Source organism: Natator depressus, chromosome 12 (genome assembly GCF_965152275.1).
Source record: "Natator depressus isolate rNatDep1 chromosome 12, rNatDep2.hap1, whole genome shotgun sequence".
Lineage (NCBI taxonomy): Eukaryota > Metazoa > Chordata > Testudines > Cheloniidae > Natator > Natator depressus.
This window is the reverse complement of record NC_134245.1, coordinates 17,862,209-17,882,368: the sequence shown is the minus strand read 5'-3', so window position 1 is coordinate 17,882,368 and position 20,160 is coordinate 17,862,209. Positions and strand designations below refer to the sequence as shown.

The 20,160-nt window shown below is 37.2% G+C and overlaps 2 long non-coding RNA genes across 3 annotated transcripts in view; one reads left to right on the top strand and one right to left on the bottom strand.

The window, feature by feature from the left end:
* Window positions 1–8,353: 8,353 nt before the first annotated feature.
* The window catches only part of LOC141996841 (uncharacterized), a 209,182-nt gene continuing 197,375 nt past the window's right edge, over window positions 8,354–20,160 (bottom strand). For both annotated transcript variants that reach the window (XR_012641619.1, XR_012641620.1), the window contains one exon: window positions 8,354–8,568. This is a non-coding gene — a long non-coding RNA (uncharacterized LOC141996841). The remainder of the gene's footprint in view (window positions 8,569–20,160) is intronic.
* The window catches only part of LOC141996842 (uncharacterized), a 185,241-nt gene continuing 174,316 nt past the window's right edge, over window positions 9,236–20,160 (top strand). The window contains exon 1 of the long non-coding RNA XR_012641621.1: window positions 9,236–9,331. This is a non-coding gene — a long non-coding RNA (uncharacterized LOC141996842). The remainder of the gene's footprint in view (window positions 9,332–20,160) is intronic.

Genomic DNA, 20,160 nt, shown 5'->3' with positions numbered 1-20,160 from the left:
AATCTAGACAGATGGCAGAGAAAACATGTATGAGAGTCTGGAAAAAACACACTAAAAATATAGAGAAGGAAAGAAAATTTACAATTGCAGTGAATGGATATATGTCTAGTGCCTAGCAGGATAAATCTCACACAAGGGAATTCATTTACATACTATTAAAGTTGACATGTTAATACCAAAGCATTAAAATATGTAAATAGCATAAGCCTGCACCAAATCCTAATTACTGCTTTACATTATCAACTCATTTACTCTTTATGATATTTTATGACTGTTCAGCTGTGTCAGCGAACAATTATGAGAACCTCCTACAATTTGATAATTTCTTTCTTTCTTTCTTTCCATTCCCCTAGTTTGGAAATAATGAGAAGATGCACATTGGTGAATGCCCTTTTTGCATGAACAACATATGCTCTGGGTTCCTGGTGTTTCACTTGTCTGTCTTTTATCCTGCTTATCACAAAGGCAGATTTATATGCAGGCTAATGAGAGCTGACATTTCTTACACTATCTGCTACAGTTACAGCACAGATTTAATGTTTCACAGGTGTGATATCATTACAAAATAAGCTAGAGGCGTCTAAGCGTTGAGGAAAAACTTAACAATTATTATGAGAGAAAAAGATGCTTCATTTTATGAAGGATTGTACCTTTTGAGTCATAATGTCTTTAGGGCAGGGAAGAAATTTGTCACAAAATCTGTACTGCCAACCTGGAATAAGGCTTTCTCCCCCCCACCCCCCAATAACGTAAAGCATTTATTGAAATCAAAAAGTGGCGATGTGACGTTTCTTGATTTTAGTAAAAATGTCTGAAATTTGATCATGTTTTATTCATTTCAAATAGTTGCTTTAAATTAAAAGGAAATATCTTTGGGATGTGGCGCTGCTTTTTGTGGTGAATCTCATGGTTTGTGACAAGAAACGTAAAGTTGCTTACAGCTGCTCAAGACGTATCCGATCATGCCATGTCAGTAAGTGTTTTCAAACGGGCAGAAAGAGCAGTTCTGCTGGAAAATCCACAATGTAGGGCCAGATCCTTACGCAGTGAAAACCACCATTAAAGTCAAAATTCTTTCTGCATTAGGATATGGTACTTAGTCCTTAGTGCGAATAATGTGCCCAACTGTACGTGTCAAATGTTTACCTTTTAAAAAAAACTTACGCCACAGGGATCATAATTACTAAGTGTTTATAAGGGTCCAGATCCTGTTAAATGCTAAGCACCCTCAACACCCATAGAAGTAAGTGGAAGGGGACTCAACCCTTTCAGGATCAGGACCATAGTGCATGAACCTACAGTCTGACTAAAGAACTGATATGGATAGCAGAATAAAGGAACTGAGAAATAAATAGAAACAGTTTCCACTAAAGTGAAAGTTTGGAGCCAAAAGGCACATTCAGAACCATTTTAAGCCAAGGGCAGATGACACGTGATTCAAAATTTAATGAGCCTTAAATGCCATAGAATGTGACAGATGTACAGTTACAGCATAAAGGCTCTGCACAGTTGCATACCTTTCCATAACTTATTCAAAAGGCCGGTTTATAATGCACAGGATCATAAATTCAATCTGAAGATGCAGGGATGGAGCCCAGAACCATTTCAGATGGTCACAGTAATCCATTCCAACTCAGATTTTATTTTAACTGTGGGAGTTCCTAAACTTCATTGCCTGATGCCACAGACCCTTCTTGTAGAAGCTTCACTTCACATCCTCTGACTGCTCACCTATATGACACAGCCTGAAGCTCTAAAAGATGCCTTGCAGTAGGTTGCATCCCCTGTTGGTTAGAGTCTCCATGACATGTCTTGGAATGTGAAATGTTTCACTATGTTCCAGAGTCTTTGTTGCTCTTCCTGTTTGCTCCTCCTAAATTTATGCCTTGATCTTTACAGTGGTACTGAGCATCCAGAGCTCCCACTGGTCACTTATTTTGGTGTTTAAGTATGGTTTTAGGCCTTATCTCTTGATGAGTTAGGTTTAATAATGTTGGCCTTAATGCACGCTACTCTTTTTGGCAACTGCTGCTAATGCCCTGAAATGATCTATCCTTTAAATATCTAATTCCGCCAATGGGAATTATAATGTACATCTGTGATGCTATATAAAATAACAATGGGCTGGGTGCTGCCTTTTAAAGGCATGGGTGGGCTAAGAGGTTCCTAACTGCACCAGAGTCTGCTAGAACAATTCTGGTTTATGAGGTAGGAAGACTCATGGGGCTGGAGGGCAGCAAATTCAGTAGCATACCTACTCATGTTCCAAAAAGGAGCAGTGTGTGCTTCCTCCAGTGCCAGATGGCAATATGTGCATGGGGGAGCGAGGGGCCTGATCATGCCCTCATTCCAGCTGGCATGCCCCTTTAGATTCATGTCAGCTGGGTTCCAGGCCTAGTGCTAGGTTTATCTCTTGCCTTCTCCCTATGTGTGAGCATTAGGGAGAAAATATTTGTGATGCCATCTTCCCCTTCCCCAAATGAATGCTCATGTGAGGTGCAGAGCAGGATTTTGCCCTTCATAAATAACCCATTTAAAATACAAATAGGTTTCCCTGTGTTTGATATTTTCCAAATGGTAATTCAGAAATAAAGGATAAGTGCATAAGTTTTAGGTTCATTATTAGCAATGTAATAGCACCCAAAAGTAGGGAAAATGCTTTAAAAATATGTAATAAGACAGGATGGTGACCCAAGGACTTCTGGATGCCAACTGCCAGAGAGCACAGGGATCCTTTGGGTTCAGCAAAAGAATGTCATGTAAGAGCTCTACTGAAAGCCTGTGTCACACTGGTCGGCATAATCATTGCCAGATGTATGCGTGAAAAATATGTGAAGAGTTATGTATACATACTGAAAACTTTGTTTTCTGTGAGTTAAGACAGGTCACCAAAGGGTAATCCACATACTCCTGGCAGGCAGCAGGGGAAGAGAGACTTATCTCACTCTGTCTGGTCATATGCAAACTGAATCTTCTGTCATTCACAATGAACACACATTTTCAGTCTGAGAAAAATGCTGATCAATAGATTATGGGAGCTGGCATTAAAAACAAAAAACAGCCTGTTTTAGGGGTAAGACCATGAATTTTTGAAACTATATCTGGGGCACAAATGAACCCCTATATTTTTCTCTAATCTGTGAGGACAAGTTGCCAGCAGGCTTGATCTTATAAGAAGAGGTCTCAGCCAAACTGGTTGAAAATGCTGGGGCAAGAACTTGGGGTATGTTATCTTGTAGGAGATAGGGGAATGCCTTGTTAACTTTAGTCTCTAGAAAGTGTGTTATCGTTTTGTTTTATATGTAACCCCTTGTTTCCAATATTCTTACTCACTATCACTTGAATCTCTGTTCTTTGATAAGAAAATCTATTCTTGTTTTCACTATACATATATTGCTGTATGTTAAGCAAAGTGGGGATGCTGAATTGAATATCACAAGCTGCTATGTACTATTCCTTTGGGAATATCTGATCTAACACACAGGCATAAAACTGTGTGTGTGTGCATGCATGCATGTGTTTTGAAGGGAAAGATGGAAGGACATTGTGGTGGGGAGATGGACTACATCATATTCCAAGATCATAACCTCCCGCAACAGCTATGTATGACTGGAACAATGGAACCATCCACTCAGCAGTGAGACCTGTCAATGCAGGACCAAATGCCCTAACCCAAAATATATTAGAACCGTCTCAAATATCCATGCCTTGAGAGTCAAAAGCAAAACTCAAAACAGCCTACTGAATGAAGGGTTGGACGGAAAGACAAAGCTCCTTTATTGTGCCTATTTTTAAGATGGGGGGGGCACTCAGATACTCCAGAGATGAGCAGGATTTAAATGCCTAGAGGAATAAATTTCCCCTCCACTGGCATTTTCACTTTTTACTTCCAACCCCCTTTGATCAGTATTAGTTTTTGTTTCTGATACACAGACCTTTTCCCCCTTAAATCATATTCTTAATATAAAATTATTTTTTCCAGGTCTGTACCTTCCCATAAGCAGGGAATGAGCAACAGGGAACGGATCACTTGATGATTACCTGTTCTGTTCATTCCTTCTGGGGCACCTGGCATTGGCCACTGTCGGAAGATAGGATACTGGGCTAGATGGACCTTTGGTCTGACCTAGTATGGCTGTTCTTACGTTCATATTATATTTTTAGCAGTAGCAATAGTCAACAGGAAGACATAAGACTTCCACATTAAATAAATACAAATAAAACATGGATGCAAAATTAAAAAAGCTGGGAAATTGAAAGAAATGTCTCGCATTCCACCCTTAAGTCATGCTGTTTTTAAAACAGTAAAGGACTAGAAGAAGTGCCAAGAGACAGATGATGTACAAGCTTCCTATATACAAATAATCCTCAGTTTTTCTATGGCCGTAAGCTTCCCTGAGTCAGAGACTGCCAGTTGTTCCACACTAGGTAGTGTATTTGTGAGATGGAAATTTCTCAGGACTAGGCTGGGACTACCGCACTCCTGTGTATTGTGTTTGTAACTCAGCGGGATATGAACTCAGTTCTGTGCAGAGGAAAGGCTAATGCCCTAACTTTACATTTTATAGCACTTAATGTGTTCAAAGCACTGTGCAGACATTAATTTATTAATCCTCGGAATGCCCCTGGGAGATAAGTAAGTAAATACTATTATCTCCAACTGACATGTGGGAAACTGAGACAGAAAGGTGAAGTGAGTTGCTCAAAGCCACACGGTGAGTCTGCAGCAGGGCAAGGATTAGAATGTAAGGACCTCCTGACTCTCAGGCCTCATCCCAGTTCTGCAAAGAGTTTAAACATGTGCTGAAGTCCACTGCTAGTCAGCAGAACATTTAAGCATGTGCTGAAGTCCATTGCTATTCAGCAGAACATTTAAGCATGTGCTTAGGTGCTTGAGTGCCACTGACTTAATTTCTTCTTATAAGCAATTGATTTAAAAAATAAAGCCATGATGATGATGATCAGAATTTTTTGAGTATCAGATACATTTGAAACAAGTAACCTGGTATGCTGTTTTGTTTTTGACTCCTTGCTAGGTTATTTGCTGTGATCCACAAGTGGACCAGTTATGGACTCCATCTCCATGTTACTCAGAGAATCCCATGGTGGGACCTTGTGAATTCACCTTACAATATTGACATCTTGCATGGATTGCAACACAAATTATGAAAGCAATTCAACAGAAGGAGATGGTATTCTTTAGCAGCAAGTTTACAGTCTTGTCTTTGGTTTAGTGCTTTCAGTGTTGGCCCTTCAGGGTGAGACAGGAGGCGGGGAAAGGAAACAAAAATGATTGTCTTATTACTGTATAAACAAATCCCAAATAAATATTTCTGTGTTTGGCCAGACTGCCATTCACTCATGGGGGCGCTTGGCTGATGTACTGATTAGGTATTTAGCTTTCCCAATTTAACATTTCGTGGTTTGGCAGAGTTCAATTTGCCTTTAGATTGGCCAAAGAATTACAGTTAATTTGAGAGTGAGGACCCCAGCGTATGTGGGAGAGATGCTCAGAATTAAGGAAGGCCTTTTGAATTTGCAATAGTTTTATTAACACAATCAGCAATATCACTACAGTGTAGCAAAGTAGGCAGAGATAGTACAAGCATCCAGAATTTACATACACCATTCTGTGTGGGGAGCTCCATGGTAGCTCAGATGATGCACAAGTGGTCCTTGGCCTGACATGTTCCAGGAAATCTGCTTGGAGTGCCTGGGCTGAGTGCTACTTTTTATCAGAAGTTAGCTGATTACTGCTATGCCTACTACCTATTCAGCAGGGGTTTCAGTCCCTTTTCCTTACCTGTATTTCCTCACCCAACTAATGTTGGGATACCCTTCTCCCATAGGTTTTTAGGCCTTTTACATCAAGCTTATTAACACATACGTCAGTTAGTTACCATGGCATTGCTCCTGGTTGGACATCTGCTGATGTTGCTAACTTAAAATATCTAAAACTGGTATAAACTGGCATCTTGAGTTTAATTATCAGCAGTTTAGCAACACCTGCTGATAACAGCACTCTATCTTATGACATCTTCTGCTACAGGGTCCCTTACTGGTTAGTTTCTTATGGCAAGGTACAAATTAAGCTGATGGATACTTGTATTTCTAGCATTTTAGGGATTAAGTGATCTCTGAGTCTGACACTATTCATTATTAGTGGGCAGCTTTTCTATGACTGTGTGATTTCAACAAGTAGACTGTATTGAGATTGCTTAATTATATTGAGGTATATCTGGAGATTTTCCATTCAATTCCCCATTGGTTTTCTGTGATACTACCACATGCGTGAGAGCACTGACAATGACAAACATATGAGGGATTTTAATGTTTGTATGTCTTAGATCTACTTTGTGGTGTTTATCTTTTGATTTAGAAGTCCTGGATGCAGAACAACTCTCTGTCTCTTGTTATATTTATCACTGTGCTTTGGAAATCTGCCATAACTCCAGACATTTGCAGTGTGACATAGATTTGTCTGCTTCCAAATGGCTACTGATTTTGGTCCATGACCAAATGTTCACAAAACCTTCCTCAACAATAAAACAGATCAGAGAACATGAACGATGATGAAAGTGACATACATGTGGGGAAACGGGTAATTAAAGCATTAGGTAGGCTGAGTCTGTGTCTATGGAATCTTTTCTCCACACAGCTATGGGGACATATGTATTTTTTTTATTCTCTGTCTATTCAAGGGTTGCTACAGTATTTTGTTGCTACAGTAGACATTGGAGGACTCAACCAAAATGTATATATGTATGTACTAGTGCCTAGGCGGTGGTAGACTAATGAGTAGTTCTAAAATATATGTTTAGTTACATACGTGTGCCAGATTCTCAGCTGATGTAAATTGGTATGGTTCCATTGACTTCAATAGTATAGGTAATGGCCTATTAAATATTTTAGCTTTACTCTCAGTTTGATCCAGTTTCAATATGTGATAACTTGTATATCATAGTCTTAAATATGAATGGACTATTTTTATTTTCCGTCCTTCCTTCCTTCCTAACTTGAGATTCCATTTAAAAAACTCATCTATATACTGCAGACGTTATTAAAAATGTAGTATTTTCCAACAACTACCACACAGTGGCATCTGAATTTACTGCAGCTTGAACAGAAGATGTCTGGGATAATTATTGTAATGGTTGGAAAATACTAGTCCAAATCCTCAAATGGTGTAAAGTGAGATAATTCTGATTTCTATGGAGCTATGCCAAGTCACATCAGCTGAAGGTCTGGCTCATTGACTTTTGGCTCCTATGATAGCTGTTGTAATTCATTTATGATATATCCTTTAATGTCCCTTCCCTTATTATTATTCTTTAAGAGAGGGTTATGCAGATTCCATCATTCTTACAATATAATGACAGGAGACTGTAGAAAATTTTGCATCATTTTTTGAACCAAATTGTTTCATGTGCTTTTTGGGATGTCAAATCTTACTTTTATTAGATTAGTAGCTGTCATTATTACTCTTATTATTATTTTGTGGGTGGACTTATGAAATTATCTTCTAGTTGAAAGTTTCATGATTTTTTAATTTTGCAAATTCAAAATTCAGTGTGGTTATACCACGACAGTCCTATATGGCAATTTTACTCATGGAGAGAACACTGGAGGGATGCAACCTCCAGTATATCACACAACAAAACAGAGATATCTAAGCTTTTGTGAGAAATTGCAGGCATGTATTTTTTAAATCAGATCCTGTGTCATTTTTCAGTACAGAAAGACATTTTATGTGACCTATCAATGACCAAAAACCAGAATGTGCTAATACTCCTTAATTATAATCAAGCAAATAGTACTGCTAAATGTAGGATTCACATAAGCAACAAATTAATCAGACTGTGTAGTATAACATTGAAAATATTTTAGGTACATTTCCTCTATAAAGATTTTTGTATTTATTTGATCAAATATTTTACAATACGAGTAATTTTTTGTTTAAATTATTGAAGGGTAACTTTAGGATGTAATATTTAATTTGCTTACCTTTTTATATAGTAAACCACTTAATTGTAACATAAGGGATTCATAGCCTACTCTGCAGACTCATGGTTAATGTATATATTTAATATTTCCACTGAAAAACACAATGCATAAATATTTAACATTATGAGAAATTTTTATCAAAAGTGCAAGTTACATAAAATGCGTAAATTAAGCAATTCATTTTATTGCAGCATAATGCTAAAGCACTTTTTTAGAGATGGAAATTTTGTAATTAATAGGTAAATGTTAATACTAATGAAAATTAATATTTGGTATATTTTGGAAGTTTTCTTATTCAGTACTAATACTATAAAAGTAGACTTATGGGCTTCCAGTTTGATTGTTTCCCAGTTACTTCCATATTAAGTTTGCCATATTCCAAATGAAAGAAAGATGCCTTTTTTTCTAGCTTTGTGCACTCCAGCTGGAATTCAAGCTGGCTTCCTCTGGCTTGTGCGTATCCACCAGTAACAGAGATTTAGCTGTCAGAACTTATTTAACAATTCTGTGGATGGTGTATGATCCAGAAATGACTCATCTCCCTCTTCCATAGCTGCATTGGTTCTGCAAAGATAAGAGTAAAAAAGTAGGATTGTTAGAATGTCTGAAGAATAAGAGAAAGTAATAATGAAAATATTGTGTTCCTTTCCTGAGAATATTCTAGCCAATGAATTTACTGGCAGCACATGAAAACAATAAATTTCAAGTGAACATTGTAGCATATTCATGGAAAGTGAATTTGAAATGCTAAAACAAATACTGATGCTGGAAACCTGATTCTGAGAGTTACATGCACCCAGTCAGGGAATAGAAATATACTATGTGACCCTTGTGTCCAATCAAATCTAATCAACAGAGCTTGAATATGAAATATTCAAACAAACTCTCAAACAATCTACAGACCAAGAATTATTTCAAATAAGTAATAAATTAGAGGGGGAAATTGCAATCTACTCACAAAAATTTGTGAAAAGAAAAAGAGCTACGTAAATTATTCATGAATAGTTTTTTACCTGTTCCTGATCCTACAATCTCTTACACAAATGCCTTTAACATCAATACTATAAGTGGTCCCATTGATTTCATAGGAGACAAGTTATGCATGTGATGAAGTGTTTATAGAACTGGGGTCTTAAATCTGTGGCTCCTGAGTCTCCATATTATAGCCTAACTTTTATTAAAATAAGATTCCACTTGTCTTATTAAAACATTCCTTTTCATCTCCTCACAGGAAATGTTTGTGTTTGTTTTCTTGGAATTGTATTCCTCCTGGCAGAATATCAGATCAGCTTTTTCCTCTTAACTCAGCAGGAATACAAGGCTGCAGGTATGGTACCTTTCCATGCAGACGTATGGGTCTGTCAATGAGACAGATTTGAACAGGATCTGTTTTCTTCTGTTCTTCAAGCTAACTGAAATAGTTCAAAATGGGGGTGTAAACACAGCCTTTTATGATTTCTGTAAAAATGTACTAAGAAACTTTTAACTTGTTTCCTTAATTTCCATCAGTGCTCAAGTGCAGGATTTTCAGATGTACAGATGCCACATCAATGATGTTATCAGTCCATTGATTGTGGATACAAAATTAAAAGTCTATTAAACTGGGATTATTGGCTGCAGTATCCTTGGAAAGGCAACATCATTTTTCAGTTATGTCCTATATTACTGATATTTACCAGCAGAAGTGCTTCCGCTAGAAGTAGCAGCATCAGCATTTAAATAAATGTAATCAGACATTAACACTACCATTGTTCAGGGTGTTGAAAAGTCTGTTCTGTCTTCAGCCTAGAACTGCACTTTGCATGAGAACTCAGTGTGCTCCTTTTACTAGTGGATAAAAATGTCTATGATGAAAGGTCTATAGCTATCCAGGAAAACCCTTTATTTTATTGGGAGGTAAGTTGTGACCAACTCTGGCAAAATTTGCTGTTTCTGCTGAGTTTTGTATTGTCCAGTAAATATTTAGATAATATATTTTGTGTTGCTGGTCACACCATAATAGACCAAATAACCCTATTTAGTGCAGGCTGTGCTAAGTACTTTGCTTTCTTAAAAATGAATCTGGAAAACTTCCCAGACTGTACATCTGTTAGGCCTCTCTGACTTCAAAGAATGAAACTTCACTCTTTAACAACCCCAACTTCTCCTTTCCTCCTCCCCTACTTTTAAAAACAAAATCAGGTTGCCGCTACTAATATTCAAAACCAAATACTTAGGCGCGAGTAATGCATGTATGGGCTTCCACTGAATAGCCTATCTAAATGTATAGTCAATCCTTCTGTGAGAGAACGTGACAGTTAAGATATATACTAATAAAAGAAAAAGAAAGGGAAATCAGAAGTAAGGTTACCTTACTCACCTTGCCTGGGTCCTTTTTACTCTTCTTTCCTACCACCTTCTGTCCCCTTCTTTCTAGTCAAACCATCACTGGGTAACTTGCAGGTGAGTCACTATTTACTTCACAAATGTAGGCCATCCCGAATGAAGCTATGGAATCTGATTATCTTTCTACAAGCTTGTGCTGAAGTCAAGTTGCATACTACCTTTGCATTCTCCCTTCCTGAGCTTGGTATTAGCAACAGCGATGGAGCTGAGGATCCTAGCGCTTTAGTAATTTTATGCAAGTCCCTTTTTCACACAGCCCACCTCAAATTATTAAGCAAAGCAGTATGCAAAGAAAGATTGGCAGGAATGGGATAAAACAAGCTAACTGAAAAATAATGTAACGTAAACCAAGTCAGAAAACACTAACATTCTTGATAGAAAAATGCTTTACTTTGATTTACTACAGAAGCCTGAACAGATGCGGTAGCCCTAATGACCTTCTGTGGAGCATAAAAACTAAAATGTCTTTTGGTCTGACAGTTTTTAAACTAATCTGAGTTGTGATTAGAGATATCCAGAAATAGATGAAAGAAGAACTCTACCCAGAGCCTATGTAGAGAACTCTTCAAAAAAGGCATATGCACAGGTGACATAGTTTAAAGGACTTACAGATCTGGTTCTTTATTCTTATTTGTAGTGCAGTAGTGCTTGGATCCCCCAGTCAAGGAATAGGTGCTAGGTACTGTACAAATGTAAAGTAAACAGATGGTCCTTATCAGAGGAACCTAGGTCATAGTATGCACAATAAGTGGATAGTAGAGACAAACTGTGAAGGGGTGGAGTTAAGGGATAGAAAGGAAAAGATCAGAATTGGAATCTTAAAACAAATGTGCAGAGGCTCATTGCAATGTGTAAAGTTGGACTGATGTTCTACATGCCACTAGTGGTAGGGTTTGGCACAGGATTAAATTGGTGTAGTAGAAAGGCCCAGTGAACAGCACTCTAAAGAATATCTGACGACCTCATTAATGCCTAAAGTATAATAGAATGGGTCCCTGATCCAGTTTACTGAAATATTAGGGCCTTTGACACCCCATTTCTACTTCTATTTTTTAACTAGTGCCTTTGAAGAGCTACCTTTTAAAACTAGAACAGTCTTAAAAATAGATCAGGCAACTCTCGTCTGACTCCATGGGCTCCTGGTGTTTCTCATTGCTCCCTAGCCACTAGCATTTGTAAACTTGACCTGTGTAAATTTAAAAGACTATGTAAAAAACTAGTTGGAGTGCAGCTCATACTCTTTGAGTTGCCCTCTAGCACTGATCTGCCAGAGCCCTAATTCACTAAAGGATTTAGACATGTGCTTAACTGTAAATTTGTCCTGAAGGCCCATTGACTTCAGTGGGATTTAAGCATGAGCTTAAAGTTCAGCATGTGCTGACTCAGGATTCTATTTTCTTTTCTTTTTAAATTAAGATTTGATATTACAAGGTGACTCAGTGTAGAATGGTAAAGAACAGGTGGGCACGTAAGCTTCAAGATGAAACTCTTAAACCTGTAAAAGGTGTCATGCAGGCAATAAAGTATATCTTGTAATAGAAGGTGCCCTGTCCCCCATAAGTGGACCTGTAGAAGCTACAGTTCAGAATGTCAATCCTTTCCTAAAACTAGCTGATTGTTATTTTCATTTTATTAGCTTTAAGTAGTACACTGAATAACTCTGTCCCCATCTTATGCCAATCAACATAAGCAACCAGGTTTTCTCAGAGGATTTTGATAATGTTCTTGCTTGATATTACTTTAAAGGTAGAAATCCTATTTCTTATGTGTGCTGTTTGTAAGTAAGTATAGAATTGAACAAAAATATATAGATGTTTGATTAATCCTGATCTCAAGTTATAATTATATCTTCAATTAAATCTTGAAGAGATTATTTGAATTTGCCATGCTGGACTTGTACTTCTGTATCTCTCTAGATTTAAGGAAGGATTTCTCGTATGAACTAGCCTACATGCATACCCCTGTCCATTTAAATAAAAAATATATAATGAAAAAGTGTTTAACAGATGTTCAGCTATGTCTACCAAATAGGATAAAATTTGCTTCAGTCATAAAACAAAATAATGGCAATTCTGTGATACTGTTCACTACGATTTGTTAATGGGTAGAGCGGGTCAGAATTTTGTCAATATGTTTTTTAATGGAAAATTTAAATATTGCTGAAATAGTTTGATTGTCCATGGGGGGAAATTTAAATATTTCATTTCAGGTCAGGTCAGTCCAGATTGAAACATTTCAGTGTGTTGAATTGAATTGAAACATTTCTGGGAGGTCAATTTGACATTAATGCCTCATGATTCAGGGTCCCTGGCTGGACTACATCTCCCATGATGCCTTATGAACTCCCCTTTGGTTGAACTGATATGGTGACTAATATGAGTTACATGACCGCAGTGCATTATGAGAAATGTAGACTGGTCAGGAAGCCAAGCTGATTGATGAGAAAAGGAGTATGAGGTACTCAGACTACAACTTCCATGAGGTACTGTAGCAGTTCAGAGTGACACAAATTAATATCAAACCAAGCCAAAACAAAATGTTTTGATTCAGTTCAGAAAATCAATTTGTCACATTTCAATTTGAGAATGTTGAAATGTTTTGATTGGAAAATGTCAAGATGAAATGTTTTGATTTTTACCCCTAAATTTTACTTTCCAGGCTACAAAAAAGTCAATATTTTGACTTGTCATCTCAATTTTGGATGAAAACAAATGTTGAAATATTGTAATTTCCTGTGGGATAGAAATTCTGATTTTCAATCGGTCTATTAATGAGGTTGCTTTTTTAAGTAAACAAAAACTGTAAAAATTGGCAATACTTTCTTTACTGGGAATTTCTGAGAGCTAGTGTGATACAGCATCTCAAGAAGAGCAAGAGGCTGAGTTACCTGCTGTCCTATGTATTCTAGCTCATAGTTTTGGAAAGAACAGCTCATCTCAGAAGCCCAACAGTCAGCCTGTAGAATGTTCCAGTGAGAAAATGACTAATTGTTAAGACATGCATTTTTGCAGGCAGCATTTGTTAACTTTGATTTGGTAGGTAAAGTTCAATGCTGTTTAGCTCAGACAGAAAATAATAAGAGAGAGAAATCATAGAAAAAAAAGAGAGAGAGAGTGAGAAGAAAGGCATGGCTGGAGTCCTGACATTCACACCGTGACTGAATCTCAGAGCAGCAGTGCCAATGTCACTTCTGGCAGCTGAGGCTTGGTGCTTTGGTGAATAGAGGATATCTTTGCTGTACCACACAAAGAGTTCTGTTAATTTATTTCTTTATCCTCCAAACCAAATACTTTCTTTACACAATGGTGTCCCAAGAATGTATTTGTTTGTTCATAAAATACACTCCAGACATCTATAGCTAGTTTGCTGAAGGGCTAAAATAGAATAATACAAAAATAAAATAGAGCCTTTTTCTATTTTTTTTTTATTTCACAGTCTGTGGGATTATTGAAGTTGTTCTCCCCCCCCCCCCCCAATAAAAATGTAGACAACGCTCTACAGGAAACTTTTATATTAAGCCAAAGGGCTTATTGTTAAAAGACTACACAATCCTACAATTGGTATTCTACCTGTTTCAGGTTTAATTCACTATGAATTAAGCTAACCAAATTAAAGCCATTTTGATGCTGAACAAGAGAGTTCACACAAGGTATCAATGTAGTTTAACTAATTCACTTTCAATTCAAACTTTTTGTTAATTTGGATTTACTTTCCTGAGTGTCCCCATGTAGAAAACCCATAGTGTAACCTCCCATATTGGGAAAGCTAACATATATTATTTTCTGATCCTGTGTATTGCAAACTGTTACTGTATTGATTATACTCACTGTGCAATATCTAATGGTATTTTCTGATATATTTCAATGGTAAATTGGATATTAACACGTCACTTCGACACTACAGTTAAATGGTGATAGTACAGCTGGTGAATTAGTGCAGTAAGATGGGGTAGAGGAAAGACAGCTAATTTGGAGGAGTCAGAGTGGCTTGAAATTTCAAACAAAATAGGAGACATTATGTCTAGGAAAAGTAGCTTTGTCCAGACAGTGGTTTGATATTTCCATCACAGGTTTGTCATTAATTTCAGTGATAGTTCTGCAGGTTGAGGACTTGGAGAATTGGGCCCTGGATCTCAAAACTGTGTTTAAACTAAACTAATGTAAATCCTGATATTAACATGTCTTAGATGGCCAATGGAGATGGGTGCCAGACTATGTTTAAACAGGCTAGAATGGAATTCTGAAACATAGCTCTAATATAGTTTGACCTGATCCACAATCACAAGGCAAACGGTGTTATAAAGATGTTTTTCAGAAATTAGGTAGTTTCCAAATGTGGTTCCAAGTCCAGTGTGGGTGGCGTGCGAGAGGGAGAGAGTTTGAGAGAGGGGGAAAAATACTTCTGCGGAGCGCAGATTGTTTTTCTCTGGGTGATCAGCAAGCTGTACTGCTTGGTCCATGTGCCCGCTTCTTCCCTTCCCCTTTCAGGAGCCGTGTGACCCCCCAAGGGGGTAGATATACCTTCTCCATTGTGTACCCTAATAAGGCTAACACAGAATCTGGCCTATAATGAAGAAAGCCAGCTTTATTGCATTCTGACTACACAAAACAATGTAAATATTTAGAATGGATATGCAAAACTCAGTAGGACCCTATTCCTTTCAATGGGATTTATTCGTATCTTGCAGAGAGATAACAGAATCCAGAGTCTTGAGTTTTATAATCATTTATAGTGATTGTTCATACCATTTGTGTGTAACTACACAAAGGCAAGCTTATAGAAGACAGCTTATATATTTAACAATTTTAATATGTCCACAATTTATTTTATTACTGGAATTTATAAATGTTATTTATTCTAATTTTGTGGAGTTACACCACAGGAGAACTTGGTCAAGAGTGTTTTGTTTTGTTTTATCTCCCTCTGAGTTATACATGCATATACATTATGTATTATTACATAGAAAGTATTTACATATATGTGTGTGTATACATACATACACTTTATATGTGTATTCATTCATACAGAGATAAATCCTTCAAAGGATTTGAAATAAGTAGGCCAAATTCTTACTCAGGCAAAACTTCCATTGACCTAGGATTTGACCCTCATATATTGGTATTTTATTGAATTAGTGGAAAAGTAGATATTTTGAAATTCTTACTTTGATAATCTCAAATTCACCAATTATGGTGATAACAGTAACATTTCCTGGATGTTCCTATAAAGTTTTAGTTATGCACAAATGCAGTCCAGATCCATAATTCAGTACCTAATTTCCAGATTTTGCTGTGAATAGAGTACTGGGGAAGTATACTCTTTATTACAGATTCATAGAGCCGTTTTTGATAATGTGACTATATGGATTTGAGAGATGTGTATCTCTAGAAAGGGATGCTACCCTTTGATATGGGGGACTGCTCCAGTGCTTTAAATAAACAGTCAATAAAAGGTGCTTTTCACTGGTTTTGTAGTGTATATTACTACAGCACAGCCATAACTGCACTAACTTATGCTTAGTCAGGATAAAATGTTTTCACAAGTATTTTTACAGTTGTTTTTATATTGCCTATTTGCTTTCTATTGCTATATCATATTGTACTGTACTGTGCTTTAGCTATTTCTGTGACACTTTCAAAAACAAAGCATCCAATCTTGCATTCCCTTTTGACGTAAATAGTATTTTGGGGTGTGAAAGGGAATGTACCTTTGTTTCCTAGAAAATAAAACATTTATTTTCACTTGTGACTTAGGGCAAAAGGCAGACCTAAGTCTACAGAGGCAAAAAGCAGGTGCTTTGGAATCAGAGAGAGACTGGCCTGGATGTTTGGGGCAAAATCAGGAAACTGAACTTGGTGGAACTTTAGATCTAGTGCCAACCATTGTATTTGAACTCATCTCTGATGACCTTATTACCTTGGGATGAATGAAAAATGGCACCATATAAACAGCTGTCAAGCATAGTAATGAGAGAGAATTTTCCATGAGTTTGCTGCTGTTTTATGGCATCATAAACCTTTGCTTTGTCAAAATTCAAGATGCAGCACTTAAAGGTTAAATAGAGTTACAGAAAAACAACTTTCTTTTACTTCTTTTTACTCTTGAATTTTACTAAATCAAGTGAATAAGTATTTCACATGCCTTCATGCTTCCTCACAGCTCGTAACAAGCTTCAGAGTGAAAACTCAAGGGCCTCTGACTAATGCTCAAGGAGACCTGCTACTACAGCACTGAGCAATAATATAGTTACTCACAATGATACTTTCTCGGTAGTGGGATGTTGGGTTTTTTGGCCTTTGGAAGATTTGAACAACCAACATTTCAGCACAAATATCCTTCAGTGCAATGTAGAACATATGATGTGACTGTCTCTCTAAATTCACTCTTGAACTCAATGAAATATTCATTACATTCAAGACATGTGGCACTAGCCTCCCCCCAACTGATCATAACATCAGATAGTCTCTGTCATGATTCCATTTGTTGTCTCCACCTGTTCTCATCTTAATTTTAGACTGTAAGATCATCAGGACAGGGAATCCATAGTTATCTGGACCATAAAAAAAAACAGTCAAATATATTACAATATCAGCCTGGTCCAAACTCTATTGAAGTCAGTGAGAGCCAGGCCTTTATACCAGTAATTACATATAACTACATAAAAAGAATGTTAAGGATGCAAAGTAAAACACTCAAAATTTAAGCAATTCCAGATTTGTAGTTGCCTGTGTGACCTTAATGAAGCCTCTTGGTGAGAACACATTATCATACAGTCTTTAATTACAGTGATCACGTACTATTTTCTCCATAGAAACCCTGACTCATTCAGTAGCATCTCTGTTTCCCACTTCTCTGTATTCTAATCAGGCTACTTCCTCCTCCTTCTCAATGGGTGCCAGCTGGGAGTGTATTGAGAGCACAGGACAGGGAGTCTCCCTACTTTCAGTTCAGATGCCCACCACCGTAGCTGCTCTTGCCTGCTGAGGAGTAAAGTCATAGTAGCGAAAGGCCAGCTCAGTCTTGCAGTTCTGGATTGGAGCATGGCCACTTAAGGCAGAATCTTTGGACAATTTAGTTGTCAACCTTTTACAAGCCTCTACTGAGTATGTGAAAACTGTGATTTTCAAAGGTTTGTAATTTGGCGAAATTTGGGTTGATTTTCATGGGGAAAGCAAAAGGCACATTCCTGACATCAGAGATTTCAAGTCCCTGCTCCAAAGTAAAGAGACTCTATAGCATCTCAATTAAGGTTGTAAGAATGTTTAACATGGGCAAATCAATGTATTTTTTCATAGCTTTTAAGGTCAGAAGAGACCTCTGTGGTCATCTGGTCTGATCTCCTGCATATCACAGGCCATAGAACTACCCCCCCTTCCCCTCCCACCACCAAAAAACAGTTCCTTTTTGAGTAGAGCATATGTCTTAGCAAAATATCCAATCTTGATTTTAAAACTTCCAGTGATGGAGAATTCACCACAAACCTTAAGCATTGGAACAATTTACCAGTTATCCTCCCTGTTAAAAATTCACACTGTATTTTCAGTCTGCATTTGTCTAGTTTCAGCTTCAGCTATTGGATCTTGTTATACTTTTGTCTACTAAAGAATCCATCATCAAATATTTGTTCCTCACATAGGTACTTACAGACTCTGATGAAGTCATCCCTTAACCTCTTTGTTAAACTAAATAGATTGAGCACCTTCAGTCTATCACTATAAGGAGTGTTTTCCACTCCCTTAATTATTATTGTGGCTCTTCTCTGAAGACACTCCAATTTATCAGCATTCTTCTTGGATTGTGGACACCAGAACTGGACACAGTATTCCAGCAGTAGTTACATCAGTGCAAAATACAGAGATAATGTAGTATAAGATCAAGGCCCCATTGTGCTAGGTATGGGAAATTGTGCAAGGTAGGAACATTTCAGCCTGAACAGTTAAACTTTGGCAAAGTTATAAACAACGACAGGGTCTTATAATGGAAAGTGTTAAGCAACCTTAACTATATGTGTTACTATACTATTATACTATACATTATTTATTTATTATTATTAATGGAATATTTATTTTCTGGAGAAAACTTTGCCTAACATTCTTTAAGGACTCGATCATACAAGGTACTGAACAACTTTTGGAGGTCTTAAGTACCAAAAGTTCTGCTGCAAGATAATCGGAGTTGAGGGGACTCAGAATCTCTAGGAGTAGCTCAGCACTTTGTAGAATCAGTCTCTATATGCATTACTACAATCAAAGCCACTGATCCGGCATTGTGATCTGCTGTACCTGCAGGGGCCCCATCAGCTTCACTGAGGCTCTGTGCACGGCCAGCAGTACACTCACCTGAATCACAGTGCATGATTGGGGCTTAAGATGATAACACCGATTCTGACCAGCAGAGCGAGGAACAGGGAAGTATATTGACCTATCAGCATTCACAGGGATTTTAAATATGGAAAGTTGCTGATACAGCCATGGTTATTGGGTTTTTATAGCTTGAAAATTTATAACCTTTGAAAATAATACACTATTTAGATGAATGGGGAGCCCCCAACTGATGATTAGGCTCACCCTACAGCATGCAAAGCTGTATACCAGTCACTTAAATGACAGTGTTTGAGGAGGGACTTACAACAGCTGTGACCTTCTTCTAGTCAGCTCCAAATGGGTCATTGATTTACATTCATTGTTGTGTTATTTGTTTTGTGTGTTAAATAATTTATAGGTTATTTATAATGTGGTGCACTGTAATGAAGCTGTAGCTTTTTGATCTCTAAGGTGGCGTTGCTTCCTGTTGTGGAAGCAGAAGGCCTTCAGGGTAATAAATCACTATTGTTCCCACCAATTCTTTACTGTGCAGGTGTTTTACAACTAACCAAGGGGACAGGGTATTCAGTAAACTAAATGGCATAGCACTTAAAACATAAAATAATTATAAGTGTAAGTTGGAATAAAAATTATACCTTTACCGGTTAGGTAAAGAATCACTAATAAAACTAAAACAGACGTACATTATACAGCATGAGGTTCATAATGAATAATTGCTGGGTTATTAGTGCTTAGCAAATTAAGGGCACTTCCATTTATTACTGTGCTCCACTAAGGATGAGCATTAATTTTTTTTCAAAGCAAATTCACTGGAAACAGACAGTTTAAAATTTATGCTTGTAATGATTGCTACATGGTCCATTAAGACCACCTCTAAGTGAGCTTAATTTGTAGCAGATAAATGTACATGTCTACATATTTTTCAACATAGTTTATGTTCATCCTGCACAGCTGTGCCCAACTGATTAAATCCTCAAAAATTTAAATAGGAAACCCATTACATAGACAGTATTATATCCATTTATCATACACACATTTTCAGTTTAACTCTCTAAGCCTTGTGTTGGGATATTTTCAGGGACTCATTAAATATGTATAGTGATGCAATTTGCTCTTGTTGTTTTAGTTTGCCCTTTGTTTTGTTTCTACCTTTCTTCTTTTCTGTTCTGTTATCCACTAATTATGTAGTGCAACAAAAAGAACCTCCTCTATAACAAGTATTTTGGTAATAGCCTCTGAGATGGAGGCAGCTTGCAAGTCATTTGTGAAGTTCTGGTTCCTAGTTCAGATCATTAAAATATCCTCATGCAATTATCTTTCCAGGACACTATTGTCAACAAAGATGCAACTAAGGAGTCAAATGAATATTATTTTTATCTTATCTTCTTTTCTCCCTTTATGTAATATTTTAGCATATAGATGGACTAACTTGGTTATGAAAAAAGAA